We start from the raw sequence: 16,281 nt of genomic DNA, 5'->3' as shown, positions 1-16,281 counted from the left end.
CAGGGTGCTTCAGGGAAGACCGTCTCCAGTTATTGAATGTAGATGATAAGAAGCAGTGGCTACGACTATAACAGGTCAATGACAATTTTCCCTTTACGCGTACATTTTTCTTTCCTTGGCTAAAAATTCACAGCAGTGGAGTGCATCGAAAATTGGGAAACAATGGTCATAAAGCTATTTATTTGCCATATATCATGAATTATCTCTTAAATATATAACTTTACAACATATCTTGCAATTGCGAAAATTAAACTGCCATCAGAATTCCAAAGACACGTGGACGTGCCTTTAGCACTGATCGGCTTCAATTCCACAACTTCAATATTTTCGCCATACTAATTATGGAAAAATATTTATTAAAATGTAGTCTTTGAAGAGCTTGTAGGCTCAAATTTCGATGTCCTCCATCTGCTTTCAATTTCGCCCAGAAAGAGTGATCATTTCCCCATCAGGATCCCCACAGAATTATACACACAATTGTCGCCTGAACAACCTTTATTGTTTCTTATTATTATTAGTTTGTGAACGGGTGTTTGAGAGCATATGGTTGAAATGGCGCAGAATTTAGGTGGTACGTCATCGTGTGACCTTTGTCTAATGCCCTACAAAGCTGCAAGATAATTTTCTACCTCATGCGTCATTACGCCTTATTTGTGGCCCTTCTATATCGAAAACAACGGACACATTTCTTATCAGTGGATTATATTTGCACGCAGGCTATGAAGAAAGGCAGGTTACGACTACAGATTAGAGCTGTATAGATTAACGCTAAAGCAAAGCAGAGTCTGGAAGCCTTCCTGTGGAATAATGGCACATAAATTCTCGCCGCACAGCTTCCTTTCTTCCTTCCTTCCTTCCTTCCTTTCTTTCTTTCTTTCTTTCTTTCGTTGAAGCTTTTCGTGTTGTTGAAGCTTTTCGGTCTAGTGTTGCACAAAACCACCGTACCAAAAGTTCTCATTTCACTTTTGTGTCAGAACTGAAGGCTAACAAGCATTGCTACAGCTGAAACTTTCTATTCGAAGTCAAGCCCAAACTTCCATACCCATAGGCAAGAACAAGAATAACAGTGCTTAAAGCACCGAATTAATGACTTACTCATTCACTAATTCCTTCATTTATTAGTTAATAATTCAATAAATTACACCGCCCTTCATCTAACCATCTCCGTCGTCCAAGAAGCAGTTCGCGAGTCAGATAGAAACATATAATTTGGGCAAAAGTAAACGCATATGAATGAATGAATGAATGAATGAATGAATGAATGAATGAATGAATGAATGAATGAATGAATGAATGAATGAATGAATTTATTTATTTATTTATCAGTGAATTCAACTTGGTAAACCGCACATTTAGGCTTTATCATTCCTGCTCGAAGTGGTTCGGGTGCTGAGAAATATCCAGGATATCACGTCTCATCGGAAAGGCGAGTGGAAAAAATCCGATGCCGAAGAATGCGCGATCGCAAGTCCCTCGCGCGTAGAACAGGGACGACTGAATGTGCAGGAGAACGTGAGATGGCGAACACCGCCGAATGCAAAGGTAGATATATCACCGCTTCGGTCGCTTACCGCGTGGTCTCTACATACAATGATGAACCAGACAAAAGTGTACTTACTAGAGCTTATATGTATGCGTCATGAATTTTTTTTAGTCATACGATGTAATGTAGCTATGTGGTATGTTGTGTAATTATTGCCCACTCATGTGTTTTAATGGACAATTTTAAGTATTTCATGTATTAATTTATTAAACTGTGCGGTATTATACATGTTTGTATACATGTTTGTATACATGTTTCTGCTTATTTCTGTACTATATCGTATGCGGCCTCCTGGACTAGTGCCCAGAATTTTGTATCAGTTCATTGTCTTTGATTATATTTGGTCTTCTTCGCACTTTTGCGGATTTCATTTTGTCTGTCATGCGATGAGGAGGGAGTGGTGCCACCTCTCCTGTAATGTGTTATCAGGGAAGAACTTTGGACTGGAACCGCCACTAGATTTTGTCTTTCAAAGCTTTACATTTAAGCGTCATATTTATCTGTTCGCTTTCTTTCTAATTTTGATTTATTTATTATTTATTTAGATTTATTTATTTATTTGTCTTGCTTTCAAAGTCTGGAAGTATGCGTTAATTTCATACGCAGGTGCAACTAAGAAGTAGGGTAAGCCGAGGAGGCCATATCATGGGCCACTCCGTATTTTGCGGAATGCTTGTCGAACAAGGATGCGTGCAGTATTAATGGCATAAGTCATGTGAAGCGCCCGACGAGGTTGTCTTCCGTGAGGAAGGTGCGGTCGAAGAGGCGGAGGCTGAGGACGGCGTTTAGAATAAGTGCTTGCTTGTTTAACAACAAATGTGTGAGATTTTTCAGGCCATGGCAGTAAAAAAAAAATTTACGCAAACTGAGAAAGAGAAAGATAAGAAAAGGCGTGGAGGTCGCATTGTTGTTGGCTACACAGAGTGGAAGATGTATTTAGGTATATATGGGAATTTATGCTACATAACAACGCGTGCTACATGCAATGTGACCTGCGTTGCTCAATATTTTGTTTTTCCTTTTTTTTCTCTAAGAACATTATGAGAGAATATTGCGCCCAGCATATAACGTTGCTTGGTGATCACTCAGATTACTCGAACAAGATTGCATTTCTTGCTGAGCAGCGTTCAGCAAAGGACTTGGCGCACGTCGTTATTTTGCCTGGTTTGTCAGTGCTTTTATTCGCCTCCTGGGGGCGACACCAGCCCGTGCCGCAGTACAATTCTCCCACGGACAGATGTGCATGTAACGTTGGCATTACAGTTACTTTAGACGAACCAGACAAGCAAACACTTCAAATGCCTTATTAAACCTTTAAAAAAAATGTACTCTTGCTGAGAAATCTGAGCGATAATGGATCGGTAGTAAGCGAGAAATCTTCCTTTAACTTTGTTAGAATAAAGGTTCGGAACGCTGTATATGTTGTTGCACGATGTGTGTGCGCATGCGTGCATGTGTGGGTGCATGCGTGGGTGCGCGTAATAGGAAATGTGGATTGAAACGTAGGCAGTGCCTCCGCTGAGGCGCAGCACAGGGGCGACGTGAGATGATCTGCCGGGTGGGTCCTTGCTTTGTTTTTATAGTGGACTAAAACTAGACTGATGCGCATGATGACGACGATGAATATGAGTGTTCTTATAAAAATCTCAAGTAAAGCCCTGCTCGTGTGAATGACACTGCCGTAACGACTTCCATCTGCCAACATTCCCCTGTCTGTAATAACGAAAGCGTCAACACAACTAAGCAGCATTAAATGGCTACACTCCGGGACGTGCAGACTTTGCGCAATGTTTTCAGACCGAATGCAACTGCAACGCAGTGTGTTTATCGATGAATTAATGAGCGAGGGAAGAAAAAAAAATAACCATGATACGTCGCCGAGCGACTGCTCAGACAACGCGGACAGCGGTTTTGGAACATTTTGTAAAAGTCGCATAAATGTGTAAGCACCATGACGAACTTTCCTCAACACGTGCTTTCAGGTTCACATCATCTGCCTGCCTTGGGACCCTGGAATTTGATTGGTCCTGCTTGACTAAGAAAAAGCACTTGCTACACGACCAATAGTAAGTGTTAATTTTGTTCACGCTCTTTTCAATACTTTGCACCGTATAATCACACTGTGTGGTTCGAGAGCTGACGTGGCATAAAAGGCTTTGCTATCCACGCGTCGACAGTTGGCCATCTAGCAAACATGGAGAAAACTTGTGCCGCAGCCGTCCCGTTATTGTTGTTCGCACAGTGCCTGCAAAAAAAAAAAAAGAACTGTTCGCTGAACGGTATACAGCAAAAACCGAGATACACTAAACGTCTGGTAAAGAAAAGCGCAGTGAAATATAATTTTGATGGCGATCTTGTGAAAATAGTGGCTGCGCATTAATAATTGAACATTAATTACAATACGCCAACGGAAAACGATTATTTCAATAACGTTTTACCGCTGTCATCGTCTCCTTCCCCCCCTCCAGAAACATAGTAAAACCTGCTAAAACAAAACTCACGTATTACTACGTGAGCGTCAGGGAGGTACCTATACCTATGGGCTTTCGCTACTTCATATGGACACTTTTACTAAAAACGGAGAGTCTTTTCAAAACCTTATAACTGTCTGCAGAATCGCTGCAAAGTGGCCTATACCCGCTGCTTGTTAGGTTAGAAATTTATAACGACATGGTCGTTATCCCTTCCAGCCTGAATCGACGGAATCGCTCGTTAACCGATTCGGGTAATCGCTAGGGAACGTGGATTCATCGTTTCTGTAGGCCTACCATTTGACAGCAATCCGTGCGGAATTGCTGGCGACATGGTCAACGCCACGAACAAGTTGCTGTATATATATAGTTGCTATGCAGCTATAGTTACAGTTATTATATATAATCATATATATATAGTTACTGTGGGATAATGTGGTTAAACAGCGCCACAGGCAACAGACAAAAGAGCGTACGGTAGACTACGCACAGGTCTATACAGCACTGTATTTTACGGCGTTATTAGCCCTATATACTCAGACAAAGACCACTCGGTGGCAAAAATGCCGTTCAATTTGGTTCTTATTACCACCCAGTATATTATAAACGAGGAAACCACGTTTTTTTTAAATACCCCGCAGTTAGATGCCTCTCCATGAAGGGGGAGAAAGCAGTCGTCTTGTCATGATCCTTAATTGTCGTAAAATTCTATTTTATGGGACTAAACAAAGAGAGGAAAAGGTGTAACATTGAGTGGTGCGTTCGCATGTTGGTGCTGCGTCTTGTACTTTCGTGTCGGCTCGCAGTATTTCAAGTGTACTTCGTGAGTGCTTTTCGTCGTCTGTGACAACAGCACAGTCTACGTACGTAAAATGGGTGTCAATTTTCCCTATCATTGAAACAAGAATGTACTTTAATCACTTCCGTATGCATGATAACGATGATTTGGTGGACGAGTTGGTATTCCATTCTCGAGGGGAGTAAAATGAAAAAAAAAAAACTTAATGTGATTGAAAGGTGAGGACGGACACAGAGCTGTACCCTATATAGTTATTCCTGCAACCGGCATTATTTCCGGGATCAATATTTTACGACATGACTTCGGATAAGTGAAAAGTGTTGAATGCAATGAGTATAGAGGTGCGCGAATAGTAATTATTTAGACCTAATTGAACACAAATCGAATAGTATCAGAAGCGAATCAAATAGAATAGAATAGCAAATAATTTTTGAACCCCTATAGATTAATAAACAGGCACTTTCGAATTAATATAAAACGATGTTCACGTGTCCTATAGTATTCATAGCGTTATCAAGGTTCAATCATTACACTGCGCGTTATACACATGTTTGCATGTACAGCCGGTAATGCCTGGCTCCCTGTGCGACGTAGCTAGCCGGCTCAGGTACGTGAGTTCTCGCTTTATGCCTGTGTGGATGTCTGTGCCCGCCCGGATGAAATGCACTGAACGTTCGCTCCAATTTTGTGTTTGATTGCACACAGTTGACGTCATCTTGAAATTTTCAATAACTATTCGGAAAATACTCGTAATTACAAATATGGACTACTCGAATCGAATAGGACATTATTGGTTTCGTCTTTGGAAAGTTAGGAATATTCGCACGCCCCTAATGAGCATCTTTATGTACAAGGGGTTGGATGAGTTTTTTTTTTTTTTTTTTGCACTAGTCGTCTGTTGCGCTGTTTATTCACCGTGAACAGAATTCAACTCGCTTCAGCTGCCATGTTTCCGTGAAAAAGTTTCGAGGGCATCGAGCGCACGGTACCAGGCCCTTCACTGCCAGGCAATGCGATACGTGGACTTCAGACGTAAACAACAACTCGATCGCCGCAAGCAGCCGCCAAACATTTCATCCTGTTCGGAGGATCGGCCGTCGAACGCCGTGACACACGAGATGACTGCGAGACGCCAACAACCGGCCGCTTAATTGCGACCCACGCAGACACAGGGGATTCGAGAACGTTGTAAATGCGCGTCTCCTCACTCAGTGAATCCACAGCTTCAGGAGGAGCCAGGTAATCGGGACAGCGCTGACTGAGCCGTTAACTCTACACAGAGTTCTCTTGTCGCTAAGCTCTCTCGCCAGCAGACCCCGATATGTTCACGGTGTTTTCTATTCTTTCTGGTCGCGACGCGAGGAAATAAAGAAAAAGAACAAAACCAGAAAGATGGTTTGTCGGGCGAGTTGCCAGTTGGCATTGCATACTTGTGGCAAGCAGCATGAAGCAGTTTTAAGCAAAATAGAAAATTGAACGAGTTGGTTTAGGCTGTCATTGGTAAAGAAATTTAAATACGATAGGAAGGAAGACCGGCTCAGTGCTGAAACGAACTCGATCGGGTGAGGTATGGGTCTTCACAGCAAGAATCAAAAAACGACGACGAAGGCCGGCATAGTAGAAAAGAATGTATTCACTTCATTGGTACATGGTTGTGACTCTATCCGAGTATCGAGCGGTTCTGATTAACACGGGGTTCAGGACGGCCTTAAATAACCCCTCGTGGTCGTTGATGTCTTCTTGGAAAGCTTGGCGAACTTGGGGAAGTATCAGTGCCTTCGTCAGGTTGAGATGTCGACGAGCTCTTCCCTTTCCTGTCTTCTCTTCGTCCTTTGTGTCTCCTGAGGGCCTAAAGGGGTGACGCTTTTTGGGGGAAGAGGGCAATTATCTCGTCACACGCCTGAATGTTTCTCACACTTGACAGGTCGATCACAACAATGCTGTGCCCGTCAATCTTCCCTTCTGTCGTCTTAGGTTTTCTTCGCGCTGCTTGCCTCGAGAATGGAAAAAAAGAAAGAAAGAACATCTTCTTGTATACAAGGAAAAAGAAGAACAGATTTACTTAAACGTAATGTAAGTTATAGGTACACTAACGGGAAAACACTAAACCAGTTTGGACTGATCAAATATTCTTTGAGAACTTTATTACAGAAGAGAAAAACGAAGGCTGAACCTCTGTTTCGTGAATTCTGCACTGAAATCCCAGCTCTATTTTAGAATACAATGTGGTCCGTCTTTACTGACTTTAAACATTGACTACAGACCCGAACAGACGGCGACAAAACGCATGACGTCATGGCGAGGTGGTACGGGAACTTCCATGGAGGCGTCACCACCCGCTTTTCGCTTTTGCGTCTATTCGGCCTTGTCAAGCCTCCTCTCGCAATAAGAGGGCCTTTCTTGGCATTGCAGAAGGGTAATTTACTAATACAGCTAAAGCTGATTAGCTCTTTGGTGGCCCGCTTTAATGGCAGACGCAGCAGCACATAACATCTTGCCGGCGGCGACTTTATTGGCCGCGGTTCCGGGTTCCACGCAGCGCCGCCGCGCACTTGCGTCCCCTTGCGTTCTCGTTGCGCAATCTTGAACGCGTATCGCGATAATCAGCTCCACAGCGGGCGCCACGCTGCATGCAAAGTCTGCTCCGCGAATCCACTAGTGCATGATGGGGCTGACTCGTTACCGTCAATGCGGAGGGGAAGCCCGCTGCTGCATTGACGTCAGCCGCGGAATAGCAGTTCGCCGTAAACTTTTCAGCTAAGAAGAACACATCGAAAACAATTTTGTGCTTTGCGCAAAATTGAAACGAATTTCTCGTTTGATTTGTCAATTGTTATTTAATGAACTGGCGTACGTAACTAGTTATGGTCGTGGATTAGCTTTCGTCCACGCGGATAGTGGTACGCGAACAGCGCGCGTCATTGGCATTCTGTGCGCTTTGTTGAAAGCGATGTTCTTTAATCTCCATTTACTGTGGCGTGATAAATTTACCGTATTTGTGGCCTTTTATGCGTTTAGCTGGGAAATATTTAAGAAGTTGAGATTACTCACGCTTGTAACAGGTCATGCGTCGACACAGCATTATGCATGATGTGTAGGTATACGATATGCTTGCAACGTTACGTGAAACTCTTAGCATGTAGGGCTTGTGCCTTTGGCCAAATGGGTAGAGCATCGCACTGCTCTCTCTTAGTATGCACTGCGAGTTACTCTTCTTTTTTTTTCTCTCGCTCTCTAATCGAATGTGAAAAGTTTTGATTGTTTCTATTCTTCCTAACAGTCCTCTCATCTCGTTCAGTGTTTTTTCATTGTTTTTAGCTGTAGAATCTCGGAAACGTCGGGCGCTGAAGTAGCAAAACTTTCTGTACTATCGCGTTTAACACACACACACACACGCGCGCGCACGCACGCACACACACACACACACACACAAACACACACGCACACACACACACACACACACACACACACACACACACACACACACACACACACACACAAACAAACAAACAAGCCAACAAACAAAGGATTATCACTATAGTCTAGGAGGCGTTGGTACATCTCTCGGTGTGAAGCGCCCCATGCAAACCTAACGATAAGAGTCATCGTTCATTCGAGCCCCTTTCGCTTTGTTTCTTTTGCAGGAACCGCAGTACACTATTCAGGTTTCTCGATACGTCGAGGGCCGTCCACCACACAGGCTGTCCTCCCGCCGCTTGGCCACGTTCACACTCATGCTACCACGCCTCAGCCCCAGCCCTGGCGGGTCCCTGATGTCCTGCGACGTCCATTGTCCATGACGGACGTGTGTGAGGGAACCCGTCGCCGATTCCACACGTTCAAACGTCGAGCTACAACCGCGCAATGGCGGCGGCATCTGTCCAAGCGCTCATAGAGTTTTCGTCAGAAATTACTATAAGCGACTCTGGCACTATAGTGTGTACGGGTGTTGTAAGTACGGTGGTTTATAGCCAGCGTGGGAGCTATGAGTAGTACACGGATTTGTCTAAACTTTGCCCTTGTGGCTTCAAACGGCTTGGATAACGTTTTTCAGCGCCAGCAGATGAGGATAGAAAAAGACGTTGACAACTGAAGATGTCCCCGTCCGCTGGTGCTAAACATGTTATCCAAGTTGGAGTGCCAACATGCCCAACATACTGCAGTCAAATGGTGCTGCGACTTCGAAAATTGGTCATTTCCACCGAAATAAAGCGTTATAAATGTAGCAATTCGCAGTGCTTATGCACATGCGCAGACGCGTATTCCCTTGCTGCCTTTAGATAATTCTGATTGCTTAGAAATTTAGGAAGACAAGGAGAGATAAGTAAACCACAAGAACCTCTCAAGCCATGAGCACGAAAATTAGACAAATCCATGTACTAGTCACCGCATCGCTGTTACGGTACTCTGGTAACTGAAGGATAGCAACGCTCGAGTTCCCCTTTGTGATTTTTGTAAGAAGCTTTACGCAAGCATCCATTCGCTTGCTCACTGCCCACACACCAGGCACGCCTTCAGCGTCCGTATGACGGAAGAGCGTGCCTTTTAACCGAGCCTCCTCAAAGTCAGGTGGCATTATACTCAGTTCTCACTACATTTGAAATGGTGCGTTGTATTTTCGAAGCTCCTTGTAAAAGTCTGTGTCGTACTTCAACTTTACGAGTAGTCTATACGCCACACGTACCATATCTCAGCACGTGGGTGTAAGGAAGACGACAGATTCGAAAAAAAGAAGAGACGCTGCACCTTATAGTAATATTTGCCCATATATCTCTTCTACTTAGTGTATTCTTCCTTGCAGAAGGCGTAAAACCCACAATTTTCCCCACACTTCCGCCCTTCCGTCTGCACTGAAAACAAGCTCTAAGCATTCGCTGCTACGGACATTGCGTCTTGACGCAGAGCACTGTCCTCTATAGTTTACAATTGTCCTTAGCTGTATGTAACTGTGTTGCAAGTTACGGAAAAGGCAAAATAATAATAATAATGAAGCGCATCATTTATATCTATCCTTGTGTGTCTGGTTTGTATATTAACGCTCGAGAACGCTTTTGATCTTATATTTAAGAATTTTTACGTCCCCCGAACTCATTGGATTGTTCCCTATATGCTATCGAAGAAAAGACAGTGGGAGCCGAAAGTAGTGTAGATCGCCGGCGGAACAATCCATGGTACATCACCTCTTCAGCCCAGGCTACCTTGCCTCTTTCTTCAAGTTCAAACTTCTAAGATGTCATTGTCTTTGCATTCATTTTGGCCTGAGAGCGCGGTGACGTATATTTAACCAATGCCGTGCGCCTTGCCTCCAACCCCCAGATTTAATTTTTTTCCCAAGCACTTCCGGAGCTCATGATCAGAGGCAATCATCCCAATGAACTCTGTCGTGTCCAGTTATGCGCATGTATCGCCGCTCGATGTATCTCAGGTGCTATCTCTCGGGGCACTTTGCTTGGCTTTGTCGTGTTCCTCGCGCGACGTTCACGTGCACACAACACCGAGAGAGACGTGAATTCTCAGGAATCTGCCATATCCAAGGGTGCGTGTCTCCGATGTTCCGGCAACGACGGAAGCAGTGGTCGACCGCCCCGAACCGTAGCGTTGAGCCGATAGAAACAAAGATTTAGAGTGTGGCTTTCTGTGGCTTGTGTATAACTAGAGCGAGGCTTTCGTCCGCGATTTTCCATTTCGTGCGTGCGTGAGTGTGCGCGTGCGGTGTGAGTGAGCGACTAGAAGGTGAACCTGCGCAAATTTTGGGAACACCCAGACAGCTAAGTTGAAAAAATCCCGCGCCTTCTTCACGGCAGTGCCGCCAGCACCTGAGGCTGCAGCTATATTGTACAATAGCTTTAACCTTGGCCCCGCTGACGTCAAAGGGCCTAGACTCCTGCTGTGGAAGCGCGCTGCGATTGATCGACGAAAACAGCGCGGAAAGCAGCCAGCTGGCGCGCGGTCACGTTCCGCTAGAGTTGCTGTGTATAGGAACTCTACGTTCCGCTATCCGTTCCGCTACGTTCTGCTTTGTGTAGTGACAGGCTATCGCATGACGCTCTGCGTTTCCCGTTGTGCGGTGGCTCGCCTTTCCGTGACGCTTGGTGCCGGAGTTTTACATGCATGCTCTCGCATCCCCTCGAGGAAGCTATAGGTGCCAGCGCGGCCGCGGGTGAGATAAGCGATGAAGGAGTGATGTAGAGATGAGAAGAAAAGAAGATGTACTTTAGTGATCGTGAAGGAAGTATCCTGTTTGCTGTTCTGCACAAGGGGAAGAAAAAAAATCACGATTGTGGCAGAGTAGAGAGGGAAGAACACAAGGAATAGCGCAGATGGATATGTGAATGCTTCAAAGGCTGGTGTCCTTCTTCTGTTGCTCCGTATTTTCGAGAATCCTTGCGAGATCGCATCCTAAAATAGTTATCCGTGTTTACTACTCAAAAGCAAAATATTGCGACCGGGTTGAAGAGATTGAAACTACTGTATCTGGTTTAGGCCTCTATCACAGGTGCAGCATGCTTCAAACTTTTGAAATTAACCGACGTTTTCCCGAACGCCAAGAATCTCAGAGAGGAAGCACCTCATCAAGTGTGCTTGCTCACTTCAGCTTGCAAACGCAGGTGTTTGTGTCGCGGCTTACATATCGCGCACGGAGGTCCGTGGACCCTGTATTGCATGTTCGATTCGCACCCGCAACTTTAGCGCCGCAGGATTAGACGTGTCGTTGATGTAAACGGAGTGTTGACCTCTTTGTTCGCGCGTATCATCTTATCGTGTGTCGTAGTGCACGGCCACAAACGTATCTGTCTGTACACCCCCCCCCCCTCCCCTTTGGATAATTGCTGCCCTGTGCGAAAACATAGGCGGTGGCGATGAGTCGCTTCATTTCACAGGTCTATTACAAGCATGCGCCCTGCTTTCGAACGATACACATGTCACGTATTCACCTTGGGCGCCTTTGTATACAATCACAGCGATGTCACGGGCTCTACCAAGCCTCCACACAGCTGCCGTGCCTAGTCAAAGTTTCACGAGCTAGCGAGAATCACGCAAAGCCTGCAATCGCCATGCTGTGGTTACGCTGCGAATCCTTGCTATATAGTCCCTTCTCAACAATGAATGCTTTTGCAACATTCGACGTCGTATACACAACTGTATCCTGCAACCAAGTACTACACTTTTTAAAACATTTTCTCGCCGCTAGGGTTTCTGAAGATGCATCATGTGTGCGTGGTGGCATAAACAAAGGTCATAGCGTATAACGAAGAGAACTTACACCAGATCTAAATAAGTAAGCTCTGGCATCTGTTATGCAGTTTCTTGTGAACTGGCTCTAGTAGCTTGCTCATAGTATATATACCTTCCACGTGGAATTTGGAAACCTAATAAGATCCTTCTTGAAATTTTCCGTGCATGCAGTTTCCGGCCCTTCATTGATGGATATAGACGATGTGCGCTATATAGTTGATGCACGTGATGTTCCTCTCAAAGGAACGAGCTAGGACCGTCAATGTTTATTCACACAACTCATTTTGTGATTGATAGATGTGACTCATTTTGTTTAGAGTGGAAATGTTCCAGGTAGAAAATAGCGTTTTAGTCTTGCATCGTGGTCGTAGGATACAATACCTGATATGGCTATCTCTTTACGCAAGATGCAAATGATTTTACAATGTCTGTGACTTTAATACTTTTTTTTTAGCTCTTTCGAGCGAAGCACACGCAATCGGCGAGTCCAAGCTGCAATGAAAGGCGTGGTCTTCGTCATTCAAGAAAGAAGGAAACAAAGCTGTCGGATCACTTTACCTTTCCTTTCCCACTAACTTGGCTAACTCTCCATCCTGCAAGCAAGCAAAGTGTGTGATTCAAAATCTATTCCCTTATCATCGTCACTGTTCCATACGCGCGCATTCAAGACGTTGACGATGAAAACACTGCTTAAATAAGGCCCTTCACACTTGATGTGTACTCTTTCGCGCTTCGCCTCAACTTCCACATCTCTCAACTTCTATGTCAGTCCTCCTACAACCCGAGATAGAGGTAGGCTGTGCGGGCAATCTGTGATAACGCACCTTCAATGTCTGGAACGCTTCCGCCACCCATTAAAGCGAGCTTCTGTAAGCGAGCGCTTTTGTTCAGCAACCGTTCGGCGTACACGTGACTTCTCTGGAAAAGTCAAGTGGCAGCCCTTGTCAGGTAAACAGGCCATCCGTCCACAAACACGACTCAGTGCGGTGCGCAAGCCGCCACCCATTTCGAGTCGACATATAACTTCACGTGAGTTCACTGAGTGACGTGAAAGTGCAGTGATAGCTAGTCCATCGTCGGTTTGCCGTTTGTTCCTTGTATATCTAACGTTTGCACAATGCCTTCGGGTGCGATAACACGTATGTACACTTTCCACCAATATGAAAGGGAACACTTTCATCTGTGTTCAAAGAGCGATTCTCGTAAACGAAACGAAAACGTGTGCAGGTTAGAACCTCACTCACTGCTATTTGTTACGTTGTTCTCCTGCTGAATAATCCCACTCACGAAATGTTTCTTCACTGCGAGTACACACGAGGAAAACTAAAGGCTCTCAACACAACTCCTACATTCCTTTTCAAGTTGGCGGAGTGTTTACGCTCTGCGTTTTATTCACTGCTTTCAACTCTGTCCCGCAGAACACTCTTACGTGCGACATTTTAAGACAATTTAAAAACAAATAATCAAAGCAGAAAACAAACGGCATTGTTTCAGTTTGACTTGCCTAATAACAAGCACTCAAGTGTCTAAAGTGGCAAGGGAAAATTGCACTTCGTCGTCCCTGGCCTTATCATCTGTTTATTTTTCATGTACCCTCTTTGCTTTACTGCGCGAGCAGTTGCAATCCGTGGTCGGGATGTTCACTTCGCTTCGAAGATCGATCGGAATGAAGTTTGCGCTGCCTAAAGGTTTTGATGTAAGCGGTATTTCGATGTAAAAGTGGCTGTGTGAGGATTTATGTCGTCGTTTCGCCGTCCATGTGAAATGTTTGAAGGAGGAAAAGGAAATGGTCTGCTCATGAAATTTCGTTTTTTGAAAAAGCAAGAAAGAAAGATTTGAACAAACTTGAAGCAAGGAGAAATATGAACAGCACTCTCGATGGGTCGGACTTGTTTTCGAAACCACGAAATGGCTTGCCTGTTCGTCTGCCATTTAGCAGCACACGTACTGCATTCCTTTTCTCACGCCACGCACTTCCTGACCTCACGACTCTCGTCGTGGGGAACGTGGGGATCGTTGAGGAACGTGTAAACGATCCAATGATGAAGAGCGCGACTCCGCGAAGGCGCCATGAACATCCCTGGATGGATGGAAAAGCTTTATTGACCATGTAACCAACAAGTAAACTCTTTAGGCCTTTGCTCGCCCTCACACTTTCTTTCTTTTTTCTCTTTCGTTCTTCCTCTATTTTATATATATTTTTGGACCTGTATGTATGAAGAGACTGTGTCGCGAGAATTTACTGTAGCCCTTGTAGAAGGTCGGTCCACCGACAGAAACTGTTGGGCGGCAAATAAACTGAAAAAAAAAACCGCTGTGGTTCTCATCCTTCTCAATACGTTTATATATACATATATATATGAAGGAGCAGAAGGGAAACTAAGGGACCCAATTTGTATTAGTCGTACAGATTAACAAACAGTGACGCCAAGGAGAGCGTAGAGAAAATTGCTTGTATTTCTTTATTGAAATAAAGAAATGCTGAATAAATGGAAATGAGAGAGGATGAAAAAAGTCGCAGTTTTGCCCGAAAGGCGACGCATCGATTGCGATAGCAAACTAGTAAACAGCTATACGAAGTAAGGATAGTAGTTTTATCGGTATAAACTTGTAAACATTCGCTTAGTAGCTAAATTAACAAGCATGGTGTTTTGCGCGCACAAGCAATCATGAACACATCTCACTCGATGACCGTGGAAACTCGATGTCCAAAAGCTGGAGTGAGGAAGCGCGGCAGCAGCAGCGAGAGAATTGATCTTCCTGCTAACTCTCGCTTCAGCGCGAACTAAGCGGCGAAAACACAGCGCACACGAAGCTATCAGCACTCGGCGCACTCTGTCCCCACCGCAGATCGCTTTCAAGATTGGGCCCGCGCGGCCGCGCCATACGCACCAGTCGCCGGAGTATTCTATCCACTTTCTGGGTATTTACGTTTATCTACTAGAACTAAGCCTAGGAGTGCCAGCCAGCTCCACCACTCATGGCTTTACCGGCGAAATTGTGGAACATCCTCTCTGCCGCAGGCGTCACGTCTACGTGAACTTTTTGGAAGGCATCTGGTCAATAAACCAACACATGCTACCTGAAGGCATCAATGTTGCCGGATTGGTGATCCTCTCTACTGTAATGAACGAGAAGAAAGGAAACTAAGAAATCATGCGGATCACGCGCACTGTGGAAATCGATGTAAGCGAAGCTTTCTGTGCGGTTCGCTTTGATGCTGGACGATAATTAGCGGTGATGTTGACGGCGCATATGTTTAAGTTCTTCAACTTTTAGTCCAACACGGGAGTGGTGAGTTGATGTTAAATGCTACCTTGCGTGCCCCATTGCTGTTTGTCTGCGTAAGTACAGGGAGCACACAAGTGGAGGTGTTTGCTTGAGGCATTGTTGTGCGCCACACTTCATAACCTCTGAGAGGGTTGAGCATTGTCATTGCCTCACACATGGAACATTGGATCGGGGCAGAAGTACTAAACCTTAAATGAATAATGGGCCTTTAAGTGCCAAAACCACAATCTGATTATGAGGCACGCTGTAGTACCGGACTCCAGATTAATTCTGACACCATGGTGTTCTCTAACGTGTCCATAAGTCTAAATGCACGAGCGTTTTTTATTCCCCCCCCCCCCCTCTAAATAAGGCTGCCGCGGTCTGGATCAAACCAGCGACCTCGAGCAAGGGCTCGACCGCGGCGGGCATGGAAGTGTTGATTTGACGTGTGCCCACTTCCGTAGTGTGGCCTAGGCACTACGTTGCGCTTGAATGTAGCTCGGCTTCTGCGCGCGCGGCGTAAGTTGTCCACTTGACAAATTTGCATGCTGTTTATTTTTCAGAAATAGCAGAAGCGTACTGTATCGCACCATGAACTTAAATTTATACCATTTGCCCGCAACCGCGGTCGTGTCTAGAGTACTAGTAGCGTTTCCTTGACTTCTCACGTCACCTTTACCTTAACTCTCTCTCTCCCTCTCCCTTGTATGGGAACTGCGAGCGAAGAGTGGCAAGGCTATTACCCACTCGTTTCGCGACTGCGTCGGTTCCACCCCTTCTGTGCCTCCTCTTCCTCCCTCCTATCTGCCATTCTGTCTAGCTTCTCTCTGTACTTGCACGTTAGTGGAACGTTAGTGGAAGGGTAAAAGCTGCAATTTCGGCAATGCTTTTGCGGAGTCACGGATAATAATAGCTGTCAAGTGGCTAATGCAGCGACGTCCAGGGAGCTCCAGAGGGCA

At 45.1% G+C, this 16,281-nt stretch overlaps 1 long non-coding RNA gene across 1 annotated transcript in view; it reads left to right on the top strand.

Moving 5' to 3' along the window:
* LOC142557680 (uncharacterized) overlaps positions 1-14,560 on the top strand; it is a 28,899-nt gene extending 14,339 nt beyond the window's left edge. The window contains exons 2-3 of the long non-coding RNA XR_012822808.1: positions 3,526-3,609; positions 8,458-14,560. This is a non-coding gene — a long non-coding RNA (uncharacterized LOC142557680). The remainder of the gene's footprint in view (positions 1-3,525; positions 3,610-8,457) is intronic.
* Positions 14,561-16,281: the final 1,721 nt, after the last annotated feature.

This window comes from Dermacentor variabilis, chromosome 9 (genome assembly GCF_050947875.1).
Source record: "Dermacentor variabilis isolate Ectoservices chromosome 9, ASM5094787v1, whole genome shotgun sequence".
NCBI lineage: Eukaryota > Metazoa > Arthropoda > Arachnida > Ixodida > Ixodidae > Dermacentor > Dermacentor variabilis.
Note: the sequence above shows the minus strand (reverse complement) of the source record. Positions and strands in the feature narration are given on the sequence as shown.